This window comes from Helianthus annuus, chromosome 12, assembly GCF_002127325.2.
Source record: "Helianthus annuus cultivar XRQ/B chromosome 12, HanXRQr2.0-SUNRISE, whole genome shotgun sequence".
Taxonomy (NCBI): domain Eukaryota; kingdom Viridiplantae; phylum Streptophyta; class Magnoliopsida; order Asterales; family Asteraceae; genus Helianthus; species Helianthus annuus.
In genome coordinates, this window is record NC_035444.2 from 162863893 (window position 1) to 162877056 (window position 13164).

Here is a 13164-nt window from a genome sequence, read left to right on the forward strand (position 1 = left end):
AGTCTAAGCTTAATTAAAGACCCGTTAGGATTCTAATAGGTTATTAAAAACCTTCGTTCCAGATTAGGAGCCCAGTAAAAGCTACGTGCACTTGCTGTATTTGATTTATACTTTGCTCAGGTAAATACTCTTAACTTATTTTCCCTATACGGGCTTGGGATACGGTACTATAAAAGTACCGCTTGGTCGGGTGTATGTAGTCATTTAAATCGTATTGTGATTGATGTATTTACATAACCTGTTTGATATGTATTATTTGGTGTATGGCTGTTGGGGGTTAAATGACCATGTCCCAGATATCCTTGGCATCATTCATAAAATGGCCACGACCTAAGCACGGGGTGTAGGCGTACACCTGACAGATGCATTATGTAAAAACTGGTATCCCGCTAGAAGGAATCGACCTTGTGGGCATTATACCTGTGGCGTGTCAGTTAACTTAAGTCCGGCCCTACAAACCGGCCCTAATGGACGACAAATGAGTAAAACTGTATACAAGATTATTTTGTTTAATTGTCCCAAGTTATAAAATATTTTTGCCGAAGTGCATTTAAATCAATTTTCAAACTCTTTTCAAAATGAGTCAGTTAAGTTTTATTTACCAGTGTAAACTGACGTATTTTCCAAAAAGGCTAAGTGCAGGTACTAGACGAAATAGGCTGGCTACTCCAGGCATCATTACTCAAGTCTCGCAAGCTTTAGATGTCAAAGCCTGTTGAACAATTTCCTTTTTATTTGATCCGCCTGTGGATCTATTTCGACTGTTTTGTGATACTTAAACATTACAATCTATTCAGTTGAAATAAATATATCGTTTGCTTCCGCTGTGCATATATATATATATATATATATATATATATATATATATATATATATGTTGTGTTGTTTGACTATGATGATATCAATTAGGTCACGATACTCCCCACCGGGCCCACCGGTGACACGTGGAAATTAAGGGTGTGACAAAAGAATCCAATCAAGGGCTCCGATTTGAGCGATAATCATTCACAAGGATTTAATTGTGAAGATAATAAAATCCTATATGGGTTTTGGAATTCGAATAGCAGGAGACGTTTCGAAACCTTGCACTAGACGTTCTTAAGTCGTCGCACGAGGTAGAATCCTCATGAAGTTGAGGGGCTAGCTATGCCAAGGCGACATATGAAATAGAATTTGGAGGTTGGGTACAAGATCGAAAAATACTCTTAGTTAACTAACCAAGGATTTTAAAGTGATTACTCAAAATGTCACTTATATTCGGTACTTCGTTTTCTTGAAACGAGTACTTAGAATTTTCGAGGAAATCTTGAGCGATCACATGAATGGGAGAACTACCAGAGTAGTTTGTAAAGAACATAGTTCTTTGATGTAGGTATTATAGGGGTATGCCATTCACACATGTAACTACATTTGTACATCAGAATTGTGAACAACGATTTATTTATAAACTAAACAAGTTGTTTCAGAGTTCAACAAAAGAAACAAAAGCATAAGTTTCCAATTATTTCAAGTAGCAGCCTCTTCTAATCAGCCCAATGCTCATCCGTGGGTCAGATTTGCATTGACAAACTTTGGGTATTCGTCCCTGAAATGACTCGTCTCATCATAGAAGTAGCAAGTTCTCGGAGGAAAACGAGCTTGTGCTGTATCTGCTTGAAGTTGAAAAGGGTTCTGAATAGTTTGGTTTAACATAGCGACTAAACGACAGTCTCTTGCCAAATGACCAACAAGGCCACACTTGAAGCATCTTTGGCATTTGACACTAGCATGGTGATGGAGGTTACACTGATGGCACAAAGGGGTTGTTCCTTCGTATGGTGCTCGAGCAACAGTTGGACCTGCAACAGCTTTGTTTTGGATGACAAAGTGGCACATGTTAACCAAATGTCCCCATCGTCCGCAGTGGGTACATTTGAAACAAGGTGCTTGATTCGGATGATAGCCATTGCATTGATTGCAGAAAGGAGCAGTTCCCAAGTACCGCTTCTTGGCTGGTGGTGTTGCCACCTGACCAGGTCCTGCTTGATTTGGTGCAACGGCTGGAGGATTCTTTGAGGTCTTACGCTTCTTTGACCTTTTGGAAGGCTTGGCTTCTGCTTCCTTTGATGCTTCTCGGGTGGTTTCATCCTGGAGACGGGACATGGCAATAGCTAATTCAGCAGTCTTCAGGATTACTTCACCTATTCGCTGGGCAACTTTAGTAGCCTGTTCGGACATCTGAGCGTCGTTGCGATGAGTGACATTCTAGAGGAAATGGAAGACATAGGAAGAAATGAATGAAATCCTATCGGGTGTATCAAAACAGAATGACAACGCATAAAAATTGCGATCATTTGTTTGTTACCTAAGGCAAACAAATGAGACGGTGATTAATCAAAGTAAATGGGTCATATTAATGTATCACTAAAGACATGCTCGCCTATAAGTGAACACTCACCCCAAGAGTTCCCAGGTAAGAGTGACTGGTCCGATACTGCGGATTTGTACGAACACTCTAGCCTTTGACAGAAAACTCAGGGTACAGGCATTCACTCTTACAGTTTGAATGTGTTCACATTATTTAGACTCAAACTTTGGCGAGATTTTAAAAACTCAGGAGGCATAAAGCCAAAGATGAATCAAACTGGAAGGGTTCAAAACCTTATAACAGAGGGTTCAAAACCAAGTAATCAATCATCCTAGAACAGATGATTAATTTTCAAAGCGGATTTGTTATTGTGTTCTCGTTATGGTTATCACCTAAGGATAGGTGACGGTATTGTTTTAAGATCTAAACACAAGAATCTTATGTTAGGGTCCTAGGAAGGTTATAGACTAGGTCAAAGCTGTTAGTGCAATAACGTCTGTAGCTTCCGTCAACATGTAGTTGTATTTTGTATAGTTGTGTACATGTTTTGTATGTTTGTATGTAAAGCAGGACAGAATACGGTGAAGTTTTTGTCAAGTGCTAATGCTGCCAGCCGATCGGCTAGCCCAGCCGATCGGACAGCCGATCGAGCAGGCTGTTTGATCGGTTAACATTGTCAGCCGATCGGCTAGCCCAGCCGATCAGCCAACACTCTCTTATTCTGTCCTTGCCTATAAATAGCTGGTAGGTCAGTTTACTTAGCACCTTTTGACACTTTCACTTTCCAGCTACCTTTTATATGTCTGAGTTCTTTCTGGCTCCTGTACACTTTTACATCATTCAATAGAATATCAGACGGAGATTCAAAGTAGAATATTGTCTTTGTATATCTGCTATGTGATTACATGAATTTCGCGCATTAATCACTTACGAATCAAGTACGTTTATGAACAAGAAGATCCCATCCGAGGGACCAACAAGTGGTATCAGAGCTTTAGGAAGCTGAATCGAGACCTGCAAAGACGAATTCACCGGAATTCAAGCCATTCTTGTTGATTTAGAGACGAATTCACCGGAATTCAAGACGTTCTTGTTAATTTAGAGACGAATTCACCGGAATTCAAGCCGTGTTTGCTGTTTCATAAACAAATTTCACCGGAAATTTGTTATTTCTATCATTCCGACTCAAATTTCGCCAGAAATTTGACCGATTCTTCTATTCTCTTCTCAGATCTACCTTTATTTTTCACTTTTACATCATAAAACCGGAAAAACTTAAGATTCGGAGTGATTTTACGGTTAAAATTTGACGAAATTGATATAGATCGATTCACAATCATTAGAATTACAATCCTACAAAGTTTCACAATCAGATTCAATCTAAAACTTGTTCAAATTGATTAAAATCTATGGAAAACTGTTCATGTTTGCTGATGTCAGCCGGTCGAATGACCTAGCCGATTCATATACTTGCTGACGTCATCATTCCAATTGCATAACCGTTCGGATATTTTCTGTTAGAAAGTGTTGCTGACATCATCAGTGTCAGCCGATCGAACGAGCAATTCGATCGGACAGCACTGTTGACATTTGATTTTGTTGCTAACATCATATTGCTAGCCGATCGAATACGCCACTCGATCGGACAGTAATTGTCAGCCGATCGAACCAGCTGATCGATCGAACGAGCCAGCTGATTGTGGGTGTGCTGGTCGATCGAACGAGCCATTCGATCCAAGTGTCCTTGTGTTTACATCTTTAAAATCCAAAATTTGTCTAAGTGTTTGATAAACATCTCAGGTACTTAACAATGGAAGAATTCATGAACCCATTCAGTGAAATGTATGCGTTTGCTGGTAACAGTGGAGATGATTCAACAAACCGAACGAATGAGAATACTCCAAGTACGAGAAAGACGTTGTCGGATGCACTTAGTGTGGAAAGCGCTTATGGAACCTATAATAAGCCACCAAAGCTGTTAGCAATTGAAGATTATAACCGGTGGGCAAAACGATTCGAGGAATGGTTGAAAGCCTTCGCGTACCCCAGTTGGAAAAGCTTAAAAACGGTTTTAATAATGGAAGAGACGACTTTGAGAACATGTCAGAAAGTGAAGAAATTGAATACTTTGTGGCCGAACAAAAATGTATTGCTTTGATTAACCAATCAGTGAGAGAAGATATAATCTCACTGATTGAGTATTCAAACGCAAAGGATCTTTGGGATAAATTGCAAAAGAAATGTGTCGGTACTGCAGAAATCATTAAAAACAAAAAGAAACTGCTAAAAAAGGAATTTGATCTGTTCGGATGTCTTAAAAATGAGTCTGTTCCAAAAATGATTGAACGTTTCGGGCATCTAAAGCTAGAGTTGGCCAGGCATGGGATTGTGTTTACTCAAGAAGAGCTTGTAGACAAGTTATTTGATTCTTTGCCAGACGAAATGGATTGGCAATACTTCGCAATGATGATCAAGAATACAATCCAGCCAAGTGTTCTAACAGTTGATTTGCTGATAGAGAAACTTGAGAGTCATGAGCTCGAAATAAAGAAAACACATAAAGTCAATCACTCGTTATATCAACAAAATGTGGAACTTTATTATCCAAAGAGCTTGATTCAAAAGACAGGATCTCCGAAAACAACCTTCACTGCAGAAAGTTCACAACCTATGACTCAAGAAACCTCACACAGTGGTTTTCATGGAGGAATGTCTTCCAACACTACAAGTCAAGGACCATCTTCTAGCACATCAAACCAACAGCAATCAGCACCAAAGAATGTCTTTCAATGTAACATTGCAGTTGATTTGAAAAATGGTCAAAATTTCAGTGAAGAATCAGCGAAACAACATATGATTTTCTTAGCATCTGTGTTGGAGTCATATGAAGGGTTGGTCGCTGGGAAGATTGGAAATACCAACCTGACGAAGGAAGATTACGATCAAATAGATCCTGAAGAAATGGAGCTAATCGATAATCGTTGGGCTATGGCCAGGGCTGTTCGTAGAGCACAGCGTTTTATGGAAATAACTGGCAGAAAAACGATTGGTGGTCCATCTACCAAATTGGGTTTCAATAAGTCTAAAGTGACATGCTTCAAATGCAAACAAAAAGGTCACTTTAAACGTGAGTGCAGAAACGAGTATGCTGATGAGTCTGCTAATCCGTTCCGAGAAGATTACTATAAGAAAGCTATTTACCATCAGAACAAATCGGAACCTCCAAGGCTGAAGCACATTGAAGAAAAAGATAAAGAAAAGTCAAGAGCTTTAGCAGTCATTCATGATGATGAGGGATACGATTGGAGTGAGATATTGCCTAAAGAAGATGCAGTTGGTTATGCATTCGCAGCAGGAAAGATTGTTCCGTTCAAAGATACAAGAACAGAAGAAGAAAAGTTTGTAAACAGAAGAATGAAAGCCCAAACAAAAGTAAGCAGAATCTATACCATTTACAAAGAAGCAAAAAGGGCTAAAAGGTGGGATCCAGACAGAGAATGTTACCTTGATCCTCAAGGTAATATTGCAATCGATCCAAGTTCACTCAGTGTTGATGCAACCATTCAGCAATATGCTGAAGAAGAGGAAGCTAGACAAAGAGAATGGTGGGGTGAAGGTGAAAAGAAAGTGGAAGAGAAAGAAGAAAAGGTGAAATCGGCAGAAAAGAAGATCGATGATGGGGTGATAGATACATCACAGGAGCTCAAAGCTGAAAATCTGATGAAGATGGCAGACAAAGTTCTAGCTGCAAAAGAACTGGAGGTAGATTCTAGTTCTGGAACTGAGTCAAATGCCAAGGTCAGTCAGATTAACACGAATGAAGTGTCAGGTAAGAAAGACAAAAGCGAAAGTGACTGCAAGAATTGCATGAAAAATTGCAAAGATTGTAGTACTATCGCTTATCTCAACAACAAAAAGGTTGAAGATCCGACAAAAGTGTCAGAGAGGTTGAAAACCAAATCTTAAACCGGAATAAGTTGCTAAAAGCTTCAAACGATCGTGCAAAACAGTTAACTAAAAAAATTGAAAGTGATAAAAGTGACATAGAAAGAACTAAGAAAGAAAATGAAAAACTCATTCTTGAAAATCGTCACATCACTGAAAATTTTGAGAAGCTTAAGCGAACGGTTAAAGATTTGGATGATCGAAATGGGAAAACAACAAAAGAAAATGTTCAACTGTCGGGTGTGTTAAGGGTGAAAGAAGAGTTAATAAATAAACAATTGGATGAAATTGCTAATCTGAAACTTCAATTCCAAGAAGCAAAAGTCGAAAACGAACGCATCCAATTAAAATTAACCAGTTACAACTCCGCAAGCTTTGTTCTACAGCACATTGTTCCCAAACCTATCGGGAAAAACAAAGCTGGCGAAGATGTATTTTCGGACGGAACTGGAGTGGGATATCATCAAGTTCCACCACCTGTTTTAAACAATTTCTCAAAGAAAAAGTCCGGACTGGTTAATGATGATGAAGATTTAGATGAAATAAAACTTCCAGGATTGATGTTACATTCTCATCATCATCATCTGATGATAGTGTTCAGACTGATATTGTCAAAAGCATGGCAGAAAGTGTTTTAGAGTCTAATTCAAATGAAGATGATGGATGTTTCTTGGATAAATATATTCCGAAACAAAAGTCCCAGAACAACTTAAATGAAGAACCAAATCTTGTCATGTACAAGATGTTGGGTTCAGATAGGTTGTTTTCGGATTCTGAGTTTCCGATTGAGAATGTAAATGTCAACAAATTGAAAAATGTTTACAAATTGGTCGAAGTTGAGTTGACAGAAGTGAAGAGTTTGAACCAAACAAAAAGACAAATGAATTTTGAAAACGATAAAGCTTACTACAAGAAACCCGTTATTCCTCCACGTTTTTCTAATAACACTACGCCAAAATAGGGATACAGCCACACAAAAAAAGTGTGACTATATGCATTTCGCCACACATATTTTTTTCATGTCAAGTGTGACCAAAGCTCGAGTCATCGTAAGTATCATACGGCCACACACACTTTTTAGTGGTCATAGAACTTAAAAGTGTGGCTAAAGGGCCAACATTTTTTATTAAGATCTAGCATTTCCTCCATTAAGTGTGGCAAAAGGGTTGCAACGGCCACATGAATTTAATTCAAGTGTGACTATTTCTATTAAATAGTCACAGATATTTACTAAAAAGTCTATTTTAGCCACATCAATTAAAATAAAGTGTAGCGAAAAGGTACCAAACGGCCACATGAATTTACTGTAAGTGTGATCGATTCTAATATATAGTCACATGAATTTATTGTAAGTGTGGCTAAAAACTTTTAGTAGAGACACAAAACACTTTTGCAATTTTGAGTGTGGCTATTGTCAAACTTTTGGTCACACATATTTGTTTTTTCTATGGCATTTGTTATCACCTCGTCACACAATAAAAACAAACTGATGATGGTGTGGCTATTGTCTAATATTTGGTCACACATATTTGTTTTTCCTATGACATCTGTTGTCATTCTGTCACACAAATAAAAAACAAAGTAACGAAAGTGTGGCTAATGGGTATGTATAGCCACATTAAATTTTGAAATTTTAAGTGCGGCTATTGTCTAACCTTTGGTCACATATACTTTTATTTTCCCATGACGTTTGGTATCATTCTGTCACACAACAAAAAACAAAGTAACTATGGCGTGGCTAGTGCTTATTTATAGCCACAAGAAATTTTGTAATTTGAAGTGTGGCTATTGTTTAACATTTGGTCACAGATAATTTTCTTTTCCCATGACGTTTGGTACCCGTCACACAGTATAAACAAAGTAACTATAACGTGGCTAATGGTTATTTATAGCCACACGAAATTTTGTAATTTTAAGTGTGGCGATTGTCTAATCTTTAGTCACACATAATTTTCTTTTCCCATCACGTTTGGTATCACTCCGCCACACAACAAAAAACAAAGTAACTATGGCGTGGCTAATAGTTATTTATAGCCATACGAAATTTTGTAATTTTAAGTGAGGCTATTGTCTAATCTCTAGTCACACATATTTATTAGTGTTTCATGTGGCCATTTTCATGTAATTACCCATTTTATTTTCAACTTTTTGTACAATAAAAGCTGCAGTGAACATGAGACAATTTATAAAACAAACCAAAAAACCATACATAAGTTTTCAATTTAAATACTAATAGAAGACATAAACTTCTAAGCAAAATTTATCTACAAGAGTTACAAAGAGAAACAAATGTACACTAAAACTAATAGCTATTTCTAGGTTGTTTTCTTCAAGGCTGGTGGCGACCTTGTTACTGTACTAGTGAGTAAACTACTTTTGGATTTGAAAGTATTGCAAATTTTCATCCGTGGGCTGGTGGCGACATTGTTACTGTACTAGTGAGTAAACTGTAACTCGTAGCCAGTTCTAATGTCTCTTAGCCCATCAACGAAACCATCACCTCCAATTATCATCATCATACTAATATAAAAGTGTTGCAAGTTAGACGATGAGCAGTATGACCCTGACCCATAAACTCACACTTGCTGAAATAGGAAAACAAAGAAGAAACCAAAACAGTAGTAAGAGTAACAGAAGAAAGAATATGTATGTGTGTGATTTAAAGGTAGCAAGTTAGTAACACGTCAGGCGTGTCAGGCCATGCAAATTGACCCACAAGCACTTTGTGGTACCTTTTTTATCAATAATAAATGTGTCATCAATGAGTACAAGAACAGTCAAGTATTCAACGTTTTCATTAAGATCACTCGTATTAAAACTACTTAACAGGGCACCCAAATTATGTTGGTTGCCGTGTAAATATGAGGAAGAACCCACTACATAAAGACTCAATTTTTATGTGATTAACTAATCAAGATCTATCAAACAAACACCAGACTCAAATACCCATATCAGTTCTTGAATCAAGACAAGATTTTTACTAAAGAAAGAGATTGAAAAGTACCAACTTATTAGCCAAACAGGTGGCAGCAACCGCCTTCGCCATCCACCTGTGATGATATGGGCCATCCATCGATCTTTAAGGTTAAATAACATGCTGACCCAGATCGTTAACAGGAGAAGTCGCCGGAGATTCACCGGAGTCCTGTAACACCGAAAATAGCTTAAGCGTGCACAACTTAGACCCATCTAACTGAAAAAGAACATGCAACTGAATCAAGGCTTACGAGAATTATTGCCGGAGTTAACTAGAGTCTTGTCAGAACCGTAGCTCACGCCTCCTCACCGGGCACCTTGTGTCTTTTGTTCTGTAGGTAGGGGTACAACACTCGAAGATGCCGCCACAGATCCGCCCTGTCTTCGCCATCGACCTGTCATGATACGGGTTATCCTTCTGTCAACATACTAATATTATATAAACAAGCACTAAAAGCATTCTTTCTAATGACATAATCAAACAAGCAATGAGATTTAAAACTCCAATTATCTTCATCATATCAACATTTAACCCATATACCATGTTTAAGGAAGAACCCCTATAAAATATGTTTATATTTTTTTATGAATTGTGTGTTAGATTTTTTGTTTTTGTATTCTATGTTACCAATATTTGTAAAAATAATTATTTAAAAAATAAAAATTAAAGAGCCGGCTCGATTGGGCTCGATTTTTTTACGAGCCGAGCTCGAGTTCGACTTTTCAGCTCGAAAAAAAATATCAAGCCAAGACGAGCTGGCTCATTTAAGTTTGAGCTCAAGCTTAGCCTGGCTTGGCTCGACTCGGCTCGATTATAAACCCAAATTGAATTGGCTGCTACAAATGTAGTTACGAGATGCATCTCCCTAATTGTCATTTCAACTCATACTTAGATACTCATAGACAAAGTAACAGCTATAGCTAGTTTGAAATTTGTAAGGGAGTGTGAGATCAAAGATTGAAACCATTACTGTGTTATAAAAAGCTTATGGACTAAGAAGTTTAAGCTAGCAAACAATCAACATGAAGAAATAGTGCAATACCAATCACTAACATACCAAAAAAACTCCTCCATTACGGTAGCTTCAGAACCATGCGCCTTGCCAAAATTCCATTAATTCCAAATTCCATTAATTCCAAAACTGATGCTAAGCTAGCTTCTAAACCTTCCAAACGATAATAAGATTGATTGTTATTTTCAAGTAGGATCTAATAAAAATATAACTAGGAGCGTAAACGAGCCGAGCCTAAGCCCGATATGGGCTTGATTCGAGCTTTGCTTCTATAACACAAGCTCGGGCTCGTAGGTAGTTTTTGAAGCTTGAGCTTGGCACGGGCTCAACTCGTTTTTTATTAATTAATTAATTTTTATTAGTTATAATAATTAGTTTATAAAAAATTTAGTTATTTTATATAATATAATAAATATTAACTATCATTATTTAAATATATATGTAATATATTAAAGAAAACCTAAATAAACAATAAACTCGTTTAGGCTTGCAAACCGGATATTTGCATATGGAACTTCGAACTCAACTCCTGAACCATCTCTAACTGGAAATTTGGCCTTATCCACTTAGAGAATAATTCAAAACCTTTCACAACAATGGAACACCATTTCAATATTTGACCTAATAAAATTGTAGCTCTCCTTGTTTAAATTTGACCAACTGAATATCTTACACCAGCAAGTACAGTCAAGATGACATAACTTCCAATAATGAATGAATGCATATCTACAAAAATGGTAATTGCAGTTAGAGCATTGCACAAGATTGAAAAACAGGTCTTCCATTTAAACTTCTTACCATTGCATTTTATGCCATGTGTTATTAGAAGAAAAGAAACTGAGTTAAAAAGCACTCGACCAGGTAGATCAAGTAACACGAGCACCACAATAACCTCAAAATTGAAGATTAGTAGTGTCATCTATGCTACCGTCGAAAGAAACACAATACAGAGCACAAACCCATACCTAGTAATAAAATAAAAAAAATAAAATCATATTAACATGGTTTGATATTCACATTGTTGTAAGAGGATACAATAACTTACTCTGAATCAGATCATCTTCTTCTACAAGAACAGCATCAGCTCTTATTAGATCTTCAGGATCCAGATATGTCGCAACTACAGGCAACAAAACCATTAACTGGGATTCCATATTGGGTCAAAGCCGACCAGTTTCAACCCATACCAATGCTACCTATATAACCACTACGAATGCTTAAAGGTTATGACGACGGGCCAGTGGGGAAGCCCACTTTACCCGCTTTGGGCCTTTTGCCTTAGGAGCCCAATTACTTAAAAGTCCACTGAATAGAATATCCTTGCTCATTAAGGTTTCTCCTTCATTTGGAATGAGCGGGAAACAGCTAAGGAGAAGCAGGCTCATTAAATGCTTGATGGAAAGAGTATCCGGTCTAAATCACTGTACTTATCCGGCTGAGCATTAATGGAAAGGGGGCAACGCACCGTTGGGGGTCAGACACGTGTCTGACCTTCCCAAGAAACTACAAATACCATCGGATAACATGGGGGAAAGTCCTCGATAAGATAAGGGCTAGCCATTATATAAGAAGGAAGGAAAATAGAGTTCGGGTAAGTATAATCTCCGGCAACTTCTCATTTACTACTCTCATTAACTCCTCCTTCATTACATCCTGACCAACATTCCTCACATTTATTACATATAACTCATTAACTAGATTCACACCATGGAAGGAACTTTCCAGTGAATATCCTCATCGGAAAATACTCCTTATCTTTCCCGGCAAGTTTACTTATTCTCACGCCGGAGCTTGGTTACGGATCCCCCTCCCGGGGTCCCCCGTGGCGAGGCTAACGGTTTATTCTTTTGTAGCAAGCAAGGACAGAAGCTCTTGACGTCACCGAAGATCCAGCCAACGTCAGCCGGAGGTTGGGTATTCGACATTGGCGCCATCCGTGGGACCCAGGCTTGGCCGGTGTTCCCACATCAACACTCGACGTTCAGAGAGCAGCTTATCCTGTCAAAAACAACATGGCAACCCCACATAACTCGCGTGTCACCCAGACGGCACAAAACGATCTGGATAAGGTCACCATGGAGGATATTACTCATGAAGAGGGTAACGAGAACTAGGTAGAAAATCTGGAAGAAACGGAACATGTCACTCCTGGTTTCGTGGCCATGCACAGGGAGAAAATAACTAAGTATCTCGAAGATTTGAAGAGACAGGAAAAACTAGACAGCCTCAGGGCCAGGCTTTCTTTCGACACACCCTCTAACCAGGAAGGAACGAACCTTCAAAATAAGAGCAACAACGGGGACCAGCTAGAAACATTTATGTCTGCCCTGAGGCAGATGTCTTCTGAAGAAAGGGAAGACCTGATCACAGGTCAGAAATCCAAGGAAAAAGAGAAAGACAACTTGGGTGACGGTGGCTTGGACCAACCATACCTGCCACGAGACTTAGCCGAGGTCTCAAAGTTCACGAGGAGAATATCAGAGGCACCTATGCCTCCCAAGACAAAACTGCCCCCAGGCTTTGATCGCTACGATGGAACGAAAGACCCAGAAGATCACCTGCATGCCTTCCGAGAAGCGGGGCAGTTAGGAAGGTGGCCCATGCCGGTATGGTGCCACATGTTTGTGCAAACCTTAACAGAAGGAGCCCGGCTTTGGTTTGATAGTCTTCCTCCGGGGAGTATAGACAGCTACGAATAACTAAGTGAGAAATTCCTCAGGAACTTTGGCCAGCAAAGGAAGGTGGTCAAGAATCCAAATGAAATCCTTCACATCAGGCAAAGGGATAGCGAGCGGATAGACCAGTACATGGAGAGGTTCGTTAAAGAAAGTATGAACATCAAGGATGTCCCGGAGGTCATGAAGATCAGTAGTTTCATAAATG

General features: G+C 38.6%; 1 long non-coding RNA gene across 1 annotated transcript; it reads right to left on the reverse strand.

Annotated features, from left to right (window-relative positions):
* Window positions 1-8470: 8470 nt before the first annotated feature.
* On the reverse strand, window positions 8471-10565 carry LOC110897183. The gene is made up of 4 exons (XR_002568516.2): window positions 10327-10565; window positions 9520-9663; window positions 9297-9437; window positions 8471-8877 (listed from the first exon to the last, which is right to left on the reverse strand). It is a non-coding gene; the product is annotated as an uncharacterized LOC110897183 (long non-coding RNA).
* Between the last annotated feature and the right edge of the window lie 2599 nt (window positions 10566-13164).